This window comes from Monodon monoceros, unplaced genomic scaffold (genome assembly GCF_005190385.1).
Source record: "Monodon monoceros isolate NGI ecotype Baffin Bay Population unplaced genomic scaffold, NGI_Narwhal_1 Super_Scaffold_21, whole genome shotgun sequence".
NCBI classification, from domain to species: Eukaryota; Metazoa; Chordata; class Mammalia; order Artiodactyla; family Monodontidae; genus Monodon; species Monodon monoceros.
The window spans coordinates 126,030,258-126,052,885 of record NW_021703778.1 but is presented as its reverse complement, the minus strand read 5'-3'; the positions used below and the strand labels follow the sequence as shown (position 1 = coordinate 126,052,885).

General features: G+C 39.1%; 1 protein-coding gene across 2 annotated transcripts in view; it reads right to left on the bottom strand.

The window, feature by feature from the left end:
- GNG2 (G protein subunit gamma 2) overlaps positions 1 to 22,628 on the bottom strand; it is a 138,329-nt gene that overhangs the window by 98,263 nt on the left and 17,438 nt on the right. For both annotated transcript variants that reach the window (XM_029236555.1, XM_029236556.1), the window contains one exon: positions 19,515 to 19,555. The gene's annotated coding sequence lies outside the window, so the exon portion shown is untranslated. The remainder of the gene's footprint in view (positions 1 to 19,514; positions 19,556 to 22,628) is intronic.

The window sequence follows — 22,628 nt, the reverse complement described above, 5'->3', positions numbered from 1 at the left end:
AAATATATATGAGTTATTGGCTTCAGCTCTTCCCTATCTTATCTAATTCTTAGTTTTTGGACTGTTATTCTGAAACTTCTACTTTTCTTGGGGGTTCAGAAAGACATGAATTCAAATTCTAACTCTACTACTTACCAAAGGGAGTTCCTTAACTTCTCTGAGACTGTTTTTTCATCTGAAACCAGGGGATCATACCATTAGGGTTTTTTGAAGATTAAATGAAACAATGTATAGTGAAGAACTTGATACACAGCAGTTGCTCCCTAAATATTAGTTCCCTTCCTCTCTTCCTTTTACACTTTAGATCACAATCCCATTCTGAAATGGGATGATATGGTCAGAAGCATTGATGCCTCCTAGTTGATGTTTTTAGTCTCCCATCTTGAGTTAAGGCAGCCACACTATGAAGAAGTTCTTGTTTTGGATCCAAACTGTCAGTGACAATTTGGGATTGGTGGGATATGTGAAAATCTTTCTTTACGCTTTCCCCAATGAATGACATCTTGCCTGGATCTTTTTTTTTTTTTTTTTTTTCTTAAAAAGAGCTACAGATGTTGTTTCATTTCCTTGGGGAGTTCATGGTCTCAATTGTGGCTGCATCTGAAATCATTATTTGAATATTATCTGGACTTTCTTTCCAGATGTTTTAAAATTTCTTTCTCACTAAAGACTGAAGATGTTATAAGTAGTAAATATCTTGATATCTTTCTCTGGGTGTTCATTTCCATTTATAGGCCAAGTCTTTAATCAATTCTGAAAACACTTTTACCTTAAATTGTTGATTCTTCAAAATTTATTTATTTTATTGGCTCAAGTACTTTATTATTTTTAAGTTAAAATACTATGCTCAATTTTCTAGAAATGAGTCATTTTGATCCACCACTATTTATACATGTTTACTTAAGACATCTAACTTTGGATTTCATTCAGTAGTTTATAAGCATAACTACTCTAATTAACTATTTAGCAGTTATCAATGTAAACTCTTCACTACTTCTAGAAATGTCCCTATTTATGGTATTGCAATTTCACTACATGGCTTTTGCTTCATGGCCTTATATCGTCTTTCTTATCATTTAGAGTATATTTGAGTCATCTTTTTTTCTTTTACAAATTTTTTTTTTAATTTACTTATTTATTTATTTGTTTTTGGCTGTGTTGGGTCTTTGTTGCTGCGCATGGGCTTTCTCTAGTTGTGGTGAGCGGGGGCTACTCTTCATTGCAGTGTGCGGGCTTCTCATTGCGGTGGCTTCTCTTGCTGCGGAGCACGGGCTCTAAGCGCGCAAGCTTCAGGAGTTGTGGCACATGGGCTCAGTAGTTGTAGCTCGTGGGCTCTAGAGTGCAGGCTCAGTAGTTGTGGTGCACGGGTTTAGTTGCTCTGAGGCATGTGGGATCTTCCCGGACCAGGGCTCGAACCCGTATCCCCTGCACTGGCAGGTGGATTCTTAACCACTGTGCCACCAGGGAAGTCCCTATTTGAGACATTTTTTGAACTCTGAGACTTTTTGGTTGTTCTGTATCAGACAACTTTAAAGTTTATTGTTCTTTTGTAATTTTGTTCTTTGGAATTGCAACATTTAAAATTTAGTTGGGTTATTTTGAAAATTCTTCTTTGATTTGCTTTTTGAATACTGAGGTTATGCTATTAAAGATGTTTGTTTGAGACATTTTCATTGGCAGTTTAACGGGTTTAATATGAAGAAGGCTGTCTACACTGCTATTTAGGCTATTGGTTTCCAAGAGGTAAAAGTATTTCTACTTGTAAATTCTAGTCTTTAAAAGTAAATACCAGAGCACCGTAGATATTTTTTAAACGGATGATAAATCACTATCCAATAAGTAATATTCCTCATCTATTTCATATCTTTAAGTTTTATCTTCAAATAAGCCCCTATACAAACAGATAAAATTATGCTTCAAAGAAAACTGAAATGTAAATATAGTAATTAGTTTCTTCTAAGATCCCACCTTTAAATATGTCATGTCTAATCCAGAACTAAGAGAAGAAATGACATGCCTAACGACACAAAGCTCAGAGCACAGCCTTCGCCTGCCCCACGTTAGCAAAGTTGGAATGAAGTCAAGTAGCACAGAGCTTTTTCTCTTTTTGGCTGTGTTGGGTCTTCGTGGCTATGTGCAGTCTTTCTCTAGCTGCGGTGAGCAGGGGCTACTCTTCATTGCAGTGTGCGGGCTTCCCATTGTCATGGGTTCTCTTGTTGCAGAGCATGGGCTCTAGGTGCGCGGGCTTCAGTAGTTGCAGCACATGTGCTGAGTAGTTGTGGCTCGTGGGCTCTAGAGCGCAGGCTCGGTAGTTGTGGCGCACAGGCTTAGTTGTTCCACAGCATATGGGATCTTCCTGGGCCAGGGATCAAACCCGTGCCCCCTGCACTGGCAGGCGGACTCTTAACCACTGCGCCACCAGGGAAGCCCCACAAAGCTCTTCTTTGACAGTCTTTAAGTCAGCTTATCACATCTGTCCCGGGGGACGGGACCTACGGACTCTTCTGTATTTTAGCCTGAGAACAAGTTTTACCCGTAAGAGAAGGAAAGCTATTTATATTTATCTTTTATCTAGCCATTTTACCAAATTTCCAATTCCGAAAGAAAACAAAAACTCTTATATACTGAGGAATACATTTTAAAAGAAAGCTCAGTATTTATTTGAAAACCATTATAAAGTGTTTTTAAAAGATATAAAACAAGACTTGAACAGAGAGACTTCCTGGATGGAAAAAACTGAATGTAAAAAAAGTTGATCCTTTCCAAATTAGTAATTTTTTTTTTTTTTTTTTTTTTTTGTGGTACACGGGCCTCTCACTGTTGTGGCTCTCCCGTTGCGGAGCACAAGCTCCGGACGCGCAGGCTCAGCGGCCATGGCTAACGGGTGCAGCCGCTCCGTGGCATGTGGGATCTTCCCAGACCGGGGCACGAACCCGTGTCCCCTGCATCGGCAGGCGAACTCTCAACCACTGCGCCACCAGGGAAGCCCTAATATATACTTTTAATGCAGTTTTAATCAGAATCTCCACTGAGATTTTAGACTGTAACAAAATGAGTCTAAAATTTATTGGGAAAAAATGCCAAATAACACCAAGAAATATTTTAAAAGAAGAGTAAAATGGAACTCAGTTGCTTTTCTATATACTAAAACCTAATCTATAACTACTATAATCAAGATAGCATCATATTGATACAGGAATAGAAAACAGACTCAGGAAATATAGTACAAGGTATAGAGATTGATAGAAGTATATGTGGAACAATATATGACTAAGGCAGCATCTCAACTCACAGATAAAGTAAATGGTGTCATCAAACTGGTTATACATTTGAAAGAACATAAATTTACATTCATATCTCATACCATATACAAAATATATTCTAGATGAATTTAATATATGTATTTTAAAAATAAATCAATCAAAATATTAGAAGAAGAGTTAAAAGGATACTGGCTTGGATGGATGAAGCCTTCCTAAGAGAGAAACCATAAAGGAAAAGATAGATATATGTGACTAAATATTGGGTTGGCCCAAAAGTTCATACCTTACAGAAAAACCCGAATGAACTTTTTGGCCAGCCCAATATTAAAAAAAAGTTTATATGGCAAAAGAGAATATAAACAAAATCAAAGACAAATAGTAGACTGGGAAATATATAACTGCATCATGTAGAACAAACAAAATATTACTATCACTAATAAACTAAGAGCTCCCTACAAATTGAGGCGTCAAATCACCTTCAAGAGGCATGAGAAAAGGATATGAAAACAATTCACAGAAGAAATGCAAAAGAACAATAAAACGTGAAAATATGCTCAACCTCACCAAAATTCAAGGGAATATAAATGAAAATAGAATATACCATTTTTCACCTAGTAGAGTAAGAATACTCAATGATGACTACAACATAGAAAACAAGCCGTCTCACACTTGCTAATGGAAGCCTGAACTGGTACGTTTTTGGAAAGGAATCTGGCAACATACTTTAAAATTTGAGATGCATGTGTCCTTTGACTCAACCCCCTGTCCCCTCCCCTTCCCCACTTTTGGGATTCAACCAGAGTGAAGCACTGGTATATAAGGAGAGGTTAGTTACAGGAAACACAAGCACAACCAAGGGAGACAATGTTAATTTCTCTCCACAGGGGTCAGTGGAGTGAACACAATGCAATCATTAACATGAGTGAGTTAGAGCCAAACCTATGAGCTGGGTGAATGTCTGTGACATTTATCATGAAAACATAGCTGCATGGGAATGCTTACATTTGAAAAATCCTCAAAGATAGGATATGTGTGATTGAACTGTACAAAATTGCTGATATTCAACTCTTTTTGATCTAATAAAATGGCAGTCTCATAAATCACAATATAACATAAATTTTTACATATTTATGAGCATGAAAAAAATGTAGACTGATACACCCCAAGCATTAACACTGGTAACCTGCTGGGGGGGGCGGGGGGAAGGGAGGAAAGGAGAAATGAACAACTTCTTCATACATCTTTGCACTGTTTTACTTGTTAAAAATTTTGCGAATTAAACATATCTAATAAATAAAAATGTAAAGAAAAAATAGAAAAGAAACAAGAGTCTCAGGCTGGCTATTACCTGAAAATATATCTAGGGGCAGCATCTATAGCAATGGTCCATTTAACTTTATCGAATGTAGTGAACAAAAACCAATTTATTTCCTTGTCTCTTTCAACAAGATGGTTCAAAATAAAAACCCAAGCAATTATTTGTTACCTAAAACGAATTTCAGAATTTGCAGTAAGATTAGGAAAAACAAAGATTCAGAGAACATTAAGTATTGACAGGTGCAGCAAGAGGACCACTTTTACACTGCTAATGAAGAGTAAATTGATGTAATCACTTTCAAACAACTTGGCATTACCTAATAAAGTTGAGCATTGCATATTCTATGACCTAGCAACTGAATGCCAAAGTATATGTCCTAGAAAAACTCCTGGATAGGACTAGGACACATGTACAGAGTGCACTGTGCAGCATTTTCACAAGAGCAAGAAGCTCGAAGCAACCCAAATGCCCCAAAGGGGTAGAATGGATAAATAAAGTATGGTATATTTCACACAGAGGAAGAAGAATACTGATGTACTAGTTAATACTAGACAGCAGTGAAAATGAGTGAACTTTAGCTGCACACACCCACCTAGATAATCTCAAAATAAAATGTTGGGTAAAAATCTAAGCCAGAGATAAAGTATGATTCCATTTCCAAAAGAGGTGACACTAAACAATTTAAGAAAAAGCAGGGAAATGACAAATAAAAAGTCCAGATTACAGCTTTATAGGAAGAGGCAGAAGGAGGAAGGGGTCTGGGAGAAGCAAACAGGAGTCTTTAAAAGTGGTACTCATCAAGGGGCTTCCCCCATGGTCCAGTGGTAAGGAATCGCCCACCTTCCAGTGCAGGGGATGCAGGTTCGATCCCTGGGTGGGGAACTAAGATTCCACGTGCTGCTGGACACCTAAGCCCGTGCACCTCAACTAGAGAGAGAAAGCCAGCATGCCACAACTAGAGAGAAGTCCACGCGCTGCAGTGAATATCCCGAGTGCCGGAACTAAGGCCCATCGCGGCCAAAAATTAAAAAAAATTTTTAAATCAATCAATAAATAAAATAAATATTTAAAAAGTGGTACTCATCAATAAAGCTAGAGGGAAAAAAGACAGGGAATGTATGTATGTTTGTTTTACTAACAGTCTTTAATGTGTATATGTGTGTATACATGCATATATTCTTTGGATGTATGGTATGTTTCACTCACACACACGTGTGCACACACAGAAAGAATCTAGGGCAATGCCTGCTCGTGCCTACAAAGCCTATCCTAGTACTGGAGAAGTCACTTAACCATCTTGCAGGTATGCTTTGCATTGTAAGTGCTTAATATATAAATGAATGGATATATTTTAGAGTAATACTCAAAGGAACAACCCTGGAAGCCATGTTCTTCCAGGGCCAGGGTAAAGTGGAAATTTCTCCCATGCAATTTTTTTGTAGTGTACCAGAAGCCAGAGAGAGTATAACAGAAAAATCCAAGATGAACACACACACTGACATAAAATTTTTCAAGTCACCTTGGGAAAACTGTATTTGTTAAGTTGCAGCACAAAACAAAGGTAACATTTCTGGGTAGAGTTACATGGGTTTTACTTTCACCCTGGGTTATCCTTTTCATCCACTTTATGATTTAAACTAAATGACACCAAAACTCAAACCTTGGCTGGTAAGATTTTCAAAAGCAGGGGGAAAAAATGCTTTTTCTCGGCTACAAATTGTGAGTACCTAGGAAATACTGATTTATTGGGAGTAGACCAGATGGAGCTCTGTTTCCAGATATTACAATGTTGGTCCTGATTCACTGCAGTGGAGCAGCTAAAAGCCTTCTATATACGGCAGTGTTTCACCAGGTGAAGGAAGAAAATTAGAAAGGGAGGAAGTCTGTCCTTACTCTCATCCTCCACAGCTGTTGGAAACCAAAGTTGTTCCTCTAATTGAATCACTACTAATTCTAAGCTACTGGCTTCTTTCCTTTCCCAAGGATTATTTTGAATATTTGGACGTCTACTTTACTCTGTTCTGTCTACCGCTGTTAGGAGTCTGGTAAATAATCTGATTTAGCTAAGATGCTTTACTGACAGGATATCCTGTAGATGGTTAACTAAGGCTAGAGGAAAGAGTGATTAGACAATCTGAATGCACATTATTTTTAAAAGGAAAGGAAAAGACAAAAAAGTCAAAGTGGCTACAGGCCCTTCATCGTCTCAAGTAAACCAAAACAATATGATGCCAAACTACCTCCCCAAATATGAGTTATTTACAGATGCGACATGTTTACTTCCTCATGCTAGAAAGTTCCATTTTGTGCTCATGACCTGGAAATGCAGGTGCAGCATAATCAACGAGGTAAACAGCTCTAAGTTTTCTCTTTAGCAAATGAAAAATGGAAAATTAAATTAATTGCTGTCCTTGAATGCTTTTCCCTAAGCAAAGTTGCACAGATTGCTTTTTTAAATATGAGCTTTATTGAAATATAATGCACATAAAATTTTACCCTTTTAAAGTATACACAATTCAGTGATTTTTAGAAAATTCAAAACTGTGCATCCAGGGGCTTCCCTGGTGGCACAGTGGTTGAGAGTCCGCCTGCCAATGCATGGGGGCACAAGTTTGTGCCCCGGTCCGGGAGGATCCCACATGCCACGGAGCGGCTGGGCCCGTGAGCCATGGCCGCTGGGCCTGCGCATCTGGAGCCTGTGCTCTGCAACAGGAGAGGCCACAACAGTGAGAGGCCCATGTACCACAAAAAAAAAAAAAAAAAAAAAAAAATTGTGCATCCATCACCATTATTGAATTCCAGAGCATTTTCATCACCCCAAAAAGAAACTCCATAGTTTTTAGCAGTCACTCCCCATTTTCTCCTCCCCACTCCACCCAGCTCCTGCAACCATAAATCTACCCCCTGTTTCTATGGATTTTCCTGTTCTGGACATTTCAATAAATGGAACCATATATCACATGGCCTGTTGTGCCTGGTTTCTTTCACTTAGCATAATGTTTTCAAGGTTCATCCATATTGTAGTATTGAATCAGTACTTCCTTTTTATGGCAAATAATATTCCATTGTATAGATATACCATAATTTTATCCATTCATCAGTCGATGGGCATTTGGCTTGATAATTAATGACAAAGAACAAAAGAAAGTCTAGAAAGCAGAAGGAAATGGCCCTCAGCTCAGAAACTCAACCTAAGCCCCAGACTAAGAGACAGTTACTGTGATACCTGCATTTATACCCCATTCTTGTAAACCACGCTATTCCTAGAGATTGTTACTAGAAATATCAGCTGTGGTAACACGGATAAGAAATTTTTTTTCTTATACTATTAGTGAGGGAAGAAGAAGGGAAACAGAATTAAAACATAATTGAGTAATATCCTTCAATAGGTGAGCAGATAAACAAATTGTGGCATACCAATATTCTAGAATACTACTCAGTAATAAAAGGAATAACATATTGATACATACAACATGGATGCATCTCCATGTAATTCTGCTGAGGAAAAGAAGCCAGACAAAAGTGAATACATAATATATAACTGCATTTACATAAAACTCTAGAAAATGCAAACTCTTCTAGAGTGACAGAGAGCAGATCAGTGGTTGTCTGAAGATGGGAAAGGGGAAGAAGAGACTGTTACTGGGCATGAGGAAACCTTTGGATGGGTTTGTTCATTATTTTGATTGTGGCTATGCTGTCATGGATGTATGCAGCCAATATTCATCAACTTCATATACATATCATTTATTGTATGTCCATTATATTTTATGTCAATTATATCTCAATAGAGCTGTAAAGAAACACTGTTTTTTAAAAAGTAAGCATACCTCCCCCAAAAAAGTGTTTGAATATGTGGAAAACACTGCCTTTATTTTGCATATATGGTTTCAATTAATTTTGTAACAAGTTAAATTACTCTCTTTTTACACACAAGGAAATTTGAGATTGAGAAAGCACAGAAATTTGCCAAGATGGTCACAGTCAGTACCAGGCTGAAATCTCAAAGTCCATGCCCCCTTTTCACTACACCACACTGTCTCTCACTGTTTCTGTTACAGACCCAACTCTTCTGGAATCCTTGGGTCCCAGCATTTCCCAAGTCAGGGAATTTTCTGGTCCACAGAAGTTTATGCTTTAGGGTGGTATTCCAAGTTTGTTTTCTTTTGCCTATCATTTTATGTTGCCACAAATACCTCTCTCATTATGGGGATTTATCCGATTCAATTGATTGATTCATTCTCAGTGGATCAAAGTAGTTAATCTGGATTAGATCAAGGCAAGTAATCCTGGTCCCTAGGTCAAAGGAGTGAAAATAATTTGTCTGAGATTAAAAGCAAGCTGGACAAAACCAAAAACTGGCTACTCAACCCACCAGAAGTGGACATTGTACTTCTCTGGGACAATAGTCATTCCTTTGATTATGGGAGGCCCACAAATGTGGGCTATTCAGAGTTGCTCTGAGGTATCTAATTACTTTTTACCACCCCTTCCCCTAAACTTGATCAAGTCAAGGTTGCCATCCAAGTCTGAGCAGGACAAGCACGAGGGTGGTTTCGTCACCTCTGTACCTCCTCCAGATCGTGCTTCATCACACAAACAAGGGAATGTTCTCCAAATGCTACCAATCACATTTGGGTCCATTTGAATAATATGGACCATGAACTTGATTAAATACAATTAATGAAAAAGTGAAAGTTGGTTAAAACAATTTTTTTCTTTTTGATAAGACAGCTAGATTTGGGAGAGAAAGGGGTACTATTTCTTTCATGCAAGACTTTCACAATGAAGGTTAACTGTGCTGGATACCTTTCATTTGCCCCTCCAAACCCATTCTCCAACCTGTTCTACCCGGCTCTACACCCTAGGAGACTGAACTACAGACTCAGAGGCAGGCTTCCTTGTCTTCCAGTTAGGTTTCGTCAATGGGGAGCATAAGCAGATAAAAGGAAAGAGGAGAAGCATTTCAGGGTATTTGTTTCCTGGCATCCCTGCCTGCAGGGTCATTATAAGCTGGCTACAGCCCTTTCCTGGAGGTCACAGCTCTACTCAGGAGGATTCTCTTCTCCCAGCCCTCATCCTTTCCAGTCTACGGGTAGTAAAGGAGCCCTGAAAAGGTACACTCTCCCTTGCAGTTTCCCTATACTCTGCTCATGTCCTTGTAAATATTCTCTTTATTAAGCTCTCCTAAAATTAATTGATTTGAGGATGCCAACTGTTTTCAGTACAGTCGACATTTTCTGAGGGTTGCTTATTCAGAAAATGAACTTATTCCAAGTCCTCAATTTATATGAAAACACTGACATTCATGGGGTTGATATCAAGCCCAGACAAAGATAACCAATGGCTAGGTGAGGTGTGGAGTGGGGTGGTCAAACAGCACTGATTCAACCTTCCTGCCTCGGTGATTTTGTAAGGCAAAGGTTTAGATTTGCAAGAACAGTGAAAGTGGTGGATATATTTCTCAGATTTTAAAATGTGAGACATGTAAGACATTCAGGTTGCTATATCATGCTTCTTTATGCTTACAGACCATGTTTCCATGGTGACTTTGACCTTTTTGCACATGCTATTCTACTTAGATTGAGACTTTAAACCACTTTTTTTTTTGGCTTTAATGATCAAATTTAAAGAAAGATATGTTTGCTACAATAAAAACTGCCTAAATGGCAAATCTAAGAAAGAGAACAAATTTGTTCTGTGCCATCTGTTTTCTCTCACTGAGAGATATTATCATATATAGTGAAAAATGCTGTAGAAGTGAAGTGATGCTTCCTGTGTCATGCATAAGATGTAATTTCAAGTAGATTTTGATTACTTATAGTTTATATATCAAAGATGTAAGTCCCTTAAGGTAAAAGATGGATTTTGATCCTATCTAAGCCCAAAATAGCTAACCTCCCATCCCAAGAACTGCCTCAACTATATCATTCCCAAATGAAGTACTAAAAATAGAATAGCCACTTTAAGGTTGATTTTCTTTGATGATGCCAAAACGTCATTTATAAATCTGGAAAGTTCTTTTAAGTGAAAAAGCTAAAACGTTGAAATATTAATATGATGTGTTTATTTTTGTTTGGTTTCTGTTATCGTGTGTATGTTTACCATAGATTAGGACAGGAGATAGAGAAAGGAAACTCATTGAATTAACCTGAGCCAGTGAGGTAAGATCTATCCCTGTATTTATGACGGGTATCTATTAGAACTTAAGAGTATATGAAAGGGGATACCCAAAGAAAATCTGGGAACTCTGGAAGCTTTCATTTACTTCGGCACAATACCAGATGGCTCTTGCAAAGCTCTCACTTCCTATTTTCCAAATAAGTGGTAATTTCATTCTTTCAACTTTTCCTAGTTCAATGCAACATATTAATGAATAATACCATCTTGCATTTGTACAGTGTTTTACAATGTACAAAGTGCTTTCCTATTCATTATCTCAACTCATCTTTACAGTAGTTCAGATATACAGTACTTCAGGGAAAATATTAAAACCCCCATTTTACAGATGAGGAAACTAAGGCCCGAAGATATCACACAGGATTCCTTTAGTAGCAACTTGACTTAGGTTAGGTAAAAAATGGGAATATATTGGCTCACATCAACTGGATTGATGGACTCCAATTCACTGGGCTATCTCTTTCCTTCCCTTTATCGCTCTGTCTCTCTCTCTCTTTTGCTCCCCCTTTGTGCATCAGACTTTACTCTCTCAACAGACTGAAACATGGCCATACATGATTCTTACTACCTTGAGACTAGAAAGGATGGGACCTCTCCTCCCTCAACTTGAGTTGGAAAATTCCAGAGAAAGAATCTATTGGCCCTTGCTGGGTTGCATGCCCACCCTTCAGACCAACTCCTGTAGCATGGTGATGAAATACTATGGCATCCCCAGCTTGGGTCAAGTCCCCAACACTCTGGCCAGTACCACCCAAACAAACAGAACAGGAATAGACATAGCCAGTGAGGAAACTGTGAGGAGGGCATACGGACTGCATTAAACAACTTGTCCAAGGCGCAGAGTCAGAACAACTTCTAACTGGATCTTCAGACTGCAAGCCTCCCCTTCACTTCCAGCCTCCCACTACAGGGACCACAATGGTGTCACCGAGCCCCTCTCTTCCTCATGGTTGCCAGTGTGGTCTGGTTCAAGGCTAAAACTTGGAAAAGACTCGATTCTCGTCCGAATCCTGTCACTCGTCAGCTGTGTTCGTGGGCAAGATACCTAACCTCTGGGAACCACAGCTTCCTCCTTTGTAAAATAAACAACTTCTGTGTCACAGGGTCATCAAAAGGATGAAGGGAGATAACGTACTCCAGATGACTTTGAAAATGATGAAGAACTACCTTAAGGTTTATTACTTACATTCTGTATGTAAATCTTACAGAGGCTAGAATTCACAGTAACAGTCTTCAGTTGTCACCCTCCCTACCACCAGCCCTCTGTTGGCATCATTTTGGTTCTGACATTTTTACTCTTTCAGTTTTAAAAAAGCACATTTCAAAAAAAAGCATCAAATGGTGTCTCAAAATGAAGAGATTTTGTCCAGAAGAGAAATTTACGAACAGACGGTTTAATGGCACTCTTCATACCCACATTTCAATACAGATTAACCAGGAGATGGAAAATTTCTGGAGGGCACACACGATACTATTAACAGTGGTTATCTCTAGGGAGTGGGCTAGGAGTTGATGTTCGGAAAGAAACTTCTCTTTTTCATTTATTCCTGTGTCTACTACTTGAATTTTTAAAAATCTCACATATACATTCCTTTCATAATTAAAAAAACTAATTAAAAAAATTAAAAACTTAGTTATCACAGGAAAGGAATATGGTATATACCTAGAATAGTGTCTGACACTTAAAAAGCTTTCAATACATTCTGGCTTATTAATCGAAGTAGGCATTTCTAGTTACCACCTATCCAGCAAAGTAAAATCAACTTCACTAGAATAAAGGCCACCTCTCATCTCTGTGAATGTACATTTTCCATGAATCACATTGTGAGAAATGCTCATTACCACCTGCTGAGGATATGGTTTTAAACTCTTACACCTTCACACACCAAAACTGAAACCTACCTTCTTAACGCCCAATTATAAAACACAGTACATTTGGCTACCTCTTGACTCTATTACCACTGTTCTTGTAAGCACATTGATTAACATCACACAGAGCATGCTGGGGTTCTAGGAACCATTCTATCTTACAGATGGGGGTTTGCACGATATTTTCTAAGAAATTAAAGGTTACATGGCAGCATATGCCAAAGCTAAAAGACAGATTTAAACAGCATTTAAAAAATGATGCAATGGCTATGAAGTTTGGATGCTGTGCACCAGTTAAGTGCTATACTGGTTGCCTAGTTACATCTCTGCAAAAGGCCAAAAAAGTTGTCTCTAAATCTAGAAGTAATTAAAAACCTTAAAGTTTCACCATTAAACCAATGATTATGTGTGAAACCCTATGCAGTCATCCCTTAAAATAAGCGCCCGTCAGACTTTGATCAGGTGGTAGCCCTTGGGAATGTCCAAGGAGATATTTTAATAAAAGACATTTCTATGTACGAAATTTTTTACCATGCTCACATTTCATTAAAGTTACCACATCTGGACTCTTCCTGTTTTGTCATACCCAATTGCAGTCCGCTACTATAGGATATTAAAAAACTTTCTAACCTAGTTGATATAACTTCTATCCCACGAGAGGTGGGAAAAAGTCCAGTGTTTTAAATTGTTAAACTTTAAAAAAATTTTTTATTGCAATCAGCTTTGCAAATTATAGGCCAGTTTATAATCCAGTAACAAAAACTATGCATCTTAATACTAACAACTAGTGTCTTAACTCTATGAATTTCCTGATCGGTTCTGCCTGACAGACACTGTTAAGTCCAAATATCTTCTCCCAGTAATGGGACAGGATGAACAACAATTTTGGTCTAGAAATTTAAAAACATGAGTGTATTAAAATGGATGAGACTTCCTCCAGAATTTGAAGATAGGGAGAAACAGTCTTTTTTTTTCTTCCTCTTGAAGTTCAACATTTTTTTTTTGAGGTAAAATTCACAAAACATGAAATTAATCATGAACCACTTTAAAGTGTACAATTCAACAGCATTTAGTACATTTACGATGTCACGTAGCCATCATCCCTATTTAGTTCCAAGACATTTCCATCACCCCCAAAGAAACCCTGCACCAGAGTAGCTTGGATCATTTGGATCTCCTATTTACATTTACTCTGTAATTTCTCTTTGGAAAGGAATAAAAGAATCTGAGTTTAAACAACAGCATAAGGATTCCATCTCCTTTCATTTCTTCTGGAGCTTGTTTGATTCACAAAAAAAACAGCTGAGGCTCAAAGCTGAAAGGAGGCTAGTCTTAACAAAATGAAACCAGGCAGGATTGAGAGTCTTAGAAGGAAGGAACCCCAAAAAGGGATTGACAAGAATATCAGAATAACTCACAATCTATCCAAGCCCTATCCTCATCAGAAACCCAGATCTTACCTCCAAGACTGATGGTGTTCAATCTTTTTTTGGAAGAAAAAAAAAAAGAATTGAAAGAGCATTCCTTGTACCTACCAACTAGAACAGTTTAGAAGACAGTAAACAAACATTAAAAAATATATATATTGCCAGCTCCTCAAAGTCAAAGCCTATTCTAGGGAAGCTAATGTACTGCCCTTCCAAGTACACTTACAATCTCTTTGTCCCAGTGGCTTAGAGAATAAAAATCTCCAAATGAAGGTCACAGGAATGTAAGAAATGAGGCTCCTTCTGTATTCCTGTTTTCCTGGTCTGGCTTTGCTGTGGGTGAGGGCAGAGCATTATGGAAGCATGGAGGAAGGGCTAAGAATCTTCACCCAGATGCAGCCAATTACTTACACCAGGGTAAGTAGCTCATGCTCTACCACTGGGAGTCAGAGAGCACCAACGTCTCAGAGCTGGATAAGACTCCAAGACACGATCCTCTCCAATCCCCTCCCCTTGGGCATCAAGATAATATTCCTAATACTTATCTATTCTTGAACATTCTGTGCTGTCTCTTAGAGGGGAAAAGTTCAAATTTGTTATACAAAAGGCAGGATTCAAACGAAGAGAGCACCATGCTGCTTTGGCAAACTTGTAATTTCCATACATGCTGACATGCTGAAAATGATTCAATGAGGCTCTGTGGTCACCTCAATAAGAAAGCTATTAAAGCTGTGATCATCAGAGACGCCAGTAACACTGGGGAATTAAAAGAGTGGACCATGAAATCTAATAACATTTTATAAATGTTGCTGGTTCTTCTGAGTTGGTTTCGGGCAAACATGTATATGTGGATACAGATTTTTCCAGAGTTAGATTCACCCTTATCCTCAGCCCAAACCCTTGAGGTTACTGTCATTATTTCATTCAATCAGATTTTCTATTTTCACAATTCATCGGCATGACAGTCACTCTCCACTAGAGCTGTTTTTAGACAGCTAGGCGCCTAACTGTCCCAAATTACCCAGAACTCCAGGAGTTTTAGCACTGAAGCTCCCAAGTCCCAGGTAACCCCCCAGTCTTGGACAAATCACGACGGTTCGTTACTCTACAGCTAGCCCTAAGTTTGGCCTTCAGATCTGTACTGCTGACCTGTCTTGAAGTGGATAAAAAGGGGACTCGCTACAAAAATAGCTGCAACATTTAAAATCTCCATCAAAAATTTCTGGCTAGGGACCTCCCTGGTGGCACAGTGGTTGAGAATCCACCTGCCAATGCAGGGGACACGGGTTCGAGCCCTGGTCTGGGAAGATCCCACATGCCGCGGAGCAACTAAGCCCGTGCGCCACAACTACTGAGCCTGCGTGCCACAACTACTGAAGCCCGTGCACCTCAAGCCTGTGCTCCACCACAAGAGAAGCCACCGCAATGAGAAGCCTGCGCACTGCAACGAAGAGTAGCCCCTGCTAGCCGCAACTAGAGAAAGCCCGCGGGCAGCAACGAAGACCCAACACAGCCAAAAATAAATAAATAAAATATAAATAAAATTTTAAAAAATTCTGGCTATATTCTACCCTGGAGATGGTTTTTAAACAATAACCCAGTGATCCATTTCATTCACTAGGTGAGCAATGGTTTCTTACTTTGTGGGGATGACTTACCTAATGTATGGTGGAAATTAAACCATACTTAGAAATTAGCTATAATAAATACCACTACAGTAAGGTTCTAAAATATTATGTTATTTTTTCCTCCAACTTCCACATGCTAGAGCCTAATAAATAAAGCACAATGTGACAGGCAGACATAACAGCATAAAATAAAAATCTCACATTTCTTTGGTGCCATTCAAAGACCTTGGAACCTGCACACTGTAGGCAAACTCTCCAGAGTTGGAGAAATGCCAAAGGCAGCACGCTCTCCAGAGGCCACACCCATAGTACCAGAAAGTCTGGCCAAGGAAGGAGCCATTGGACTTCAACCTGTCCACTTGATCCAATGCCAAATACTCCAAGAAAACTAAAAGCCTTCAGTGCCTGTATTTACAAACAGGTTTTGCAGAGTCAAGACAAGAACTTGCTTCATCAACTTGGGAACCCTAAACCTTCTCAACCCTATACAATGAAATGTAAGATAATCCTATCTCAGCTACCTGAGGCATTTCTACCTTTCTGAACAATTAATCTCTTTTACTTTGTAGTAGGCAGAATAATAGCCCCCAAATAGGTCCATGCCCTAATCCCTGGAACCTGTGAATATATAAACTTACGTGGAAAAAGGGACTTTGAAGATATGATTAAGGACCTTGGGATGGGGAGAGTATCTTGTATTATCTAGGTGTGCCAAATCTTATCACATGGGTCCTTAAAGTCAAAGAACATTTCCTGGCTCAGTTCAGAGGAATGAATACGGTGGAAAGACATACGGAGATGGAAGGCTGTTAGCTTTGAAAATGGAGGAAAGGGGACTCTAGAATTCTTCCCTAGAGCCTCCAGAAAGGAACACAGCTCTGTCAGTACTTTGCCTTTAGACCAGTGAGATCTCTACAGAACCTAACTTGCAGAACTGTAAGATAACATATTTGTATTTGGTGGATTTGTTTTAATCCACCAGGTTTGTTACAATTTGTTACAGCAGCAAACAAGAAAGGAATACATCCTTCATCACTGCTGTTCAATTTGCATAATGCCTTAGTAGTATTTTGCTTTAAATCTCAATATTTGACCATTTCTTGCCTAGTGTTTAATTTGCTTCTCTGTACAGACATAAAAAATAGATTTGGTACTAGAACAAATATGCTCAAAATCCCTCCAACAGTGCAAAACAATATTTCCTTTTACATGTCTATTTTGTTTAGTTTCTTTCTTTAGTTTGTTAGCACAGAGACCACTTACATAAGGAACTACTTTGCATAACTGAAACCAGTAATTTTGCATGAAGCAAAAATGCTTGTAGGTAAGAGTAACATGACAAACAACCTCTTTAAAGGTGTGTAACGACACAGTAGTTCTCAATGTCTCCTTAGGGCACTCTGGATACCCCAATGGCTGGAAGATGCCACTGGCCTTTTGTGAGCCAAGGACAGGGATACCAAAGAATACGAGGAAGAATTGCCCCATTCAACGTGTCAGCAACCCGCACCGAGAAACTCTGCTTGGATTGATTTGAAACATTTAAATACAGTGATTAGTATGAAAGAAATCAACACCAACATCAGACAGAGAACATGAAAAACTTATCTTAAAAGCCTTCATTATTAATAATATTTGGTAGAGTGTAGGGATGGCCTAGCCCTCACCTGAAAGATATTAAGTACTTAACGCCAAAAGAACCTCATTATGGGGTCGCAAAAGCTATACATGGCATTAAAAGCACACATACACACAGGCCTTCCTTCCAATAAGCTCTAGACCAGAGATTCTCAATTGTGACTACACATTGTAATCACCTGGGGAGATCTTATAAACTACAGATGTTCAGACCCCTCCCCAAGGGATTCTGACGCAAGTGGTCTGGGTAGGGTTTACATATCAGTGCTTTCAAACACTTCCCTGAAGATTCTGATGTGCACCCAGGACTGAGAATCACTGCTCTGTACCGTCCATGAGCAGTCTATTGGACATATCCGTCTGGATGTGGCCACTCCACGGATTTGAATCTGTTCCTCTCTTCCTGTATCTGTAGCCCAGTTATCATCACTCACTGAATTTCCCAAAAGACAAATTGGGGAGTTTTTCTAAACGTCCTCCTCTCCTTCATCTTCAGTCAGCAATTTCATCAGTTCTCCCATATCCAGCCCCTCATTTGCAAATCCAAGAAGTCTACTGGTCTCCCTTCCATTAGTTTTTCTCTATTTTTTCTCTTAAGAAGGTTTTGATACTAGTAAATACTAAATATTGGCTGAATGAGTACATGGATAAATGGCTAGCTTCAGCAAAGTAAGTTAGGTTAAAAGCAGGTTTTATTTTTTATTTGCATTTTGCTGTAGCCACTAAATAGCTGTATAAACAATTAAAAATCCAACAGCCAAATTCAAGCCATCATCATATAATCCAACGCTCCAATGGGAAAAGAAGAGAAGGGGTGGAGGTATAGATGAAACGATACTGGTCGTGAGTTATAATTGTTAAAACTGAGTGATAGGGATATAGAAGTTCATTATATTATCCTCTCTATTTGGTATATGCTTGAAATTTATCAGAATGAAGTTAATTTTAAAATGGGGGGGGAGGACTTCCCTGGTGGCGCAGTGGTTAAGAATCCGCCTGCCAATGCAGGGGACATGGGTTCGAGCCCTGGTCTGGGAAGATCCCACACACCGTGGAGCAACTAAGCCCATGCGCCACAATCACTGAGCCTGTGCTCTAGAACCCACGAGCCACAACTACCGAGCCCTCATGCCACAACTACTGAAGCCCACATGCCTAGAGCCTGTGCTCCACAACAAGAGAAGCCACCGCAATGAGAAGCCCATGCACCACAACGAAGAGTAGCTCCCACTCGCCGCAACTAGAGAAAGCTCATACACAGCAACGAAGACCCAACGCAGCCAAAAAATAAATAAATTTATAAATAAATAAATAAAATAAAATAAAATAAAATGGGGGGAAGTCCATGTCAGGACTAAAGGAAACTGCATCTCGGTTGGGGAGAGAAAACACATTATCACCTGTCTCAGCAATATGGTGACCTTTCAAGTCTACAGCTAGATTCAAACGGCTTTACTCAGTTTCAAAAGCCAAGTCAGTTTCTTCAAGAAGAAACCCCACCAGTATTAAATTGACCTTTTATTGTGACTGTTGTTGCTGCTGAAAAAGCCCTTACAATGTCTACAACCAATCTGTTAAGAACAGGGTTTACACTTCTCTGGGCTAATCTACTCTGACATCTGTCTTTCACTATCCTCAATGGCTGCCACCAATTAATCATGTTCGGTGCCATAGAGACACAATTTGTTAAGGCAGTGACCTCAAAGGCTTCCAAACTCAGGTTTTTAGAAGAAAATAGGTGAAATCTGAGTGAGAAATCTGATTTTTTTGTTTTGTTTTGTTTGCGTTATGCGGGCCTCTCACTGTTGTGGCCTCTCCCATTGCGGAGCACAGGCTCCGGACGTGCAGGCTCAGCGGCCATGGCTCACGGGCCTAGCTGCTCCGTGGCATGTGGGATCTTCCCGGACCGGGGCACAAACCTGTGTCCCCTGCATCGGCAGGCGGACTCTCAACCACTGTGGCGCCACCAGGGAAGCCCCGAGAAATCTGATTTTTAACTATCATTAAGGAGAGCCATTTTTTTTCCCTTTAAATCCTAAAGTCATGTCAACATTGCTAAAGACTATGAATGTTTCTTTTTGATCAACATCACATGTTAAATGCTTTCATCTCTAGGCTTAAGATTTTTCTTTAACTCTTGAAGTTCTGATTAGATTTAAGATCCTAGAAGAAAATATTTCAGAATTCTTACCTCTTCAGTTCCCAAAGCCTGAAGCTCACTGGCAGATCTGGCTGTTGAGAAAGCAGAGTGGAGAATGTATTGGTTTTTTGTTTTTAAAAAAAAAAAAGAGAAATAACATGATACATAAAAGCTGAACAAGCAAATAAATGTTTCTGTAAATAGGGTTTGGTGGTGATGGCTGAATAGCTCAAGGGGCAGGGGGGCTCACAGGTTTACCTTTCTGAGCCAAGAAACAAACATTTTGTTAACTCTTTTTCTTTGAAGAAACAGATTTGTGAAAATAGGAGTCCCTTTCTTTGTGAACTTCCCTAACCTGAAAGAAAACATGAAAATACCAAGTCGGCTTGGGAACCTAGGGCAAGCACAGTTCTTGGTGACAGAGGCTGTGTACCGCTGAGATGAATAAGAACAAGCTTTCCTCCTGACCTAACTCGATTAGCTCCCAGCAGGACCGAAGTGCCAGATACACTCTTTCTCCAGGTGTTAGGGACAGGGGTGGCGCTCCATTCGTGTATATCTAACCCTTTAAGAGGGTAGATTGGACAAGTTAATGGTTAAAAAACATCGTTAGCATCCAAAGCTGAAGGCTGTTTAGAAGTAGAAACACCTATACCCTTAGTCACTCATGATCTTTAGGATGCTGGGCAGAGTTGGCCTAATTCCGCCTTGTGTGAGTGTGGTTCATATCTAAGAAAGTTCCTGTCTTTACTTCTGAAAAGATATCCAGCAGCCAGCTCAAAGGGAACTGCCTAAGCCTCAGGGAACGCTTTACCGTTCATATTTTGCTGTGTCTCAGAACTAAGAGTTACTTAGCATCTAGAGCATTATGACTGAGAGTGTAAATCAGATTCATGGAGGGTCCTGAGACCAAATGAACATCAGTGTCTCTAGAGATCTCCCATTGCCTAAGGCTGGCATGTGTGCTAAAATCTCAGCCCAACTGATTATAGTCCCAGATGACTATACGGGACCATATGTTTTTAAATGAGCCAACATTATTAGAAAACCATTATCTCATGATTAATGACAGCAAAGGAAACAAAAACAAGCCAAGGGCAGAAAACAACCTATTTTCAGAGAATAAACCCTAGGGATAACAATGATTAGTGGGACTTGCAAAATAAGCCTCGAAGGGAGTTCTGAGTCCAGCACTCTCATAGGTTCTTGGGAGAGCATAAATCAACACAATCTCTCTGGAAAGCAGTTGGGCAATATTTATCAAGATCCCAAATATATTCTCACCCATTGTCTTGGTGATGTCACTCCTTGACTTGATCCAAAAAATGCAAAGTATAGACAAAGAAGTATTACCAAGGTGTTAGAAATAGTCTAAATATGACTAACATAACCCATTAAGTAAAACAGAAAAATTCCACACGATGGAACTTGGAAACAATAAATACAAAAAATTTAAGTGATGAGGAAGAATACACATGGAATAAAGTTACGTGAAAAGAGAATACAAAATTATATATGAGTATGACCTCAGCTAATTTTCTAATATCTATATATTATATATATGCATTTTTGAATACATTTTCATATTTTTAATATTCTAATATATCACATACAATATTTTCTAGTAAATATTATACATATCTTTCTGATACATATTTTTCTAGAAAAAAGATTGGAAGAAGGTATGTCAAAATGTTAACAGTGTATTATCCCTTTTGTATAGAAAATGGAAGTACCAGAAATTGCTAGATATGCCCCAGTATCTGCTTTCCCCTTCTTCTATGCTTGTGATAGAATCTAAGCTAGGCACATACATGTCAAGAATAACTGCTTTTCCCAGCCTCCCTTGTTGCTAGGTGTGTGGCCATGTGACAGAGTTCAAGGGGATTGCTGCAGCAGTGATGGGTGCAACTTCTGGGTCATGCCGTCCCCTTTCCAACTTCCTCCCTTCCTACTGGTTATAGTGAGGTCCTTATGGTAGGAAGCCACTTTAGACCATAAAGCAAGGAAAATATGCTTGGAATGATGTAACAGTATGATAGAAGGAGACTGGATACCTGGATGATCTTTTGGAGGAGAGTTACCTTACCAGCCCTGGACCACACACCTCTGGATTGTTATGTGAGAGAGAAATAACTTCTAACTTCTGTAAGCCACTGTGAAATCAGGTCTCTGTTCTATGTGGTTCAACCAAAACCCTAATTAATGGAAGGGGTCAGTCTTAATTTTTTTTTTACACTTTAAGTATTTTCCAAATTTTCAATGATCACCATGAATTACTTTCACCATCAGAAAAAGTTTAAGTTAAGTATTGTTTACTAATCTTAAAAAGATTAAGACAGCATAGAATGAAGTTTGGGTAACATGTGCCTTCTTCCCACATATGAGAGGAAAAATGAAATCCACAGTTTTGAGAAATAGTTTTTACACCATATGCCAGGGCAAAATCACACACAAACTCCCTGCATTTGCATGACCCTTTAATCAAACTCCACGGCACTTTATTTCAAGCCTTTTGAAAAATAGTTTTAATAAGGAAAAGTTGTAGAAATAAAATCTGCATGAGGAATACTCTAAAAAAACCTCTAGTCAATGTATTATCCATTTAAGAGGATACCTAGGCTTCTTAAAGTAAATCTTAAATCATTCTTAAAAACCAGTTTTGTAGGTACACTAACTCATACCTTTAATTTAAGGGTGTTGATTTTTCTCCATACAGAATCATAATGAATCACTCCTCAGTAATCCCACTTTGTTGACTGTCCATCAAAAAAGCATGTATGTTGGGATTTCCCTGGTGGTGCAGTGGTTAAGAATCTGTCTGCCAATGCAGGGAACACAGGTTTGAGCCCTGGTCCAGGAAGATCCCACATGCTGTGGAGCAACTAAGCCCGTACACCACTACGCCACAGTAGTCCATATGCTACTGAGCCTGTGCTCTAGAGCCCACGAGCCACAACTGCTGAGCCTGCGCACCACAACTACTGAAGCCTGCGCAACTGGAGCCCGTGCTCCACCACAAGAGAAGCCACCGCACAGCAATGAAGAGTAGCCCCTGTTCACCACAACTAGAGAATGCCCACGTGCAGCAATGAAGACCCAAAGCAGCCAAAAAATAAATAAATAAATGGGGGAAAAAAAAAAAAAGCACGTATGTTGATTTTA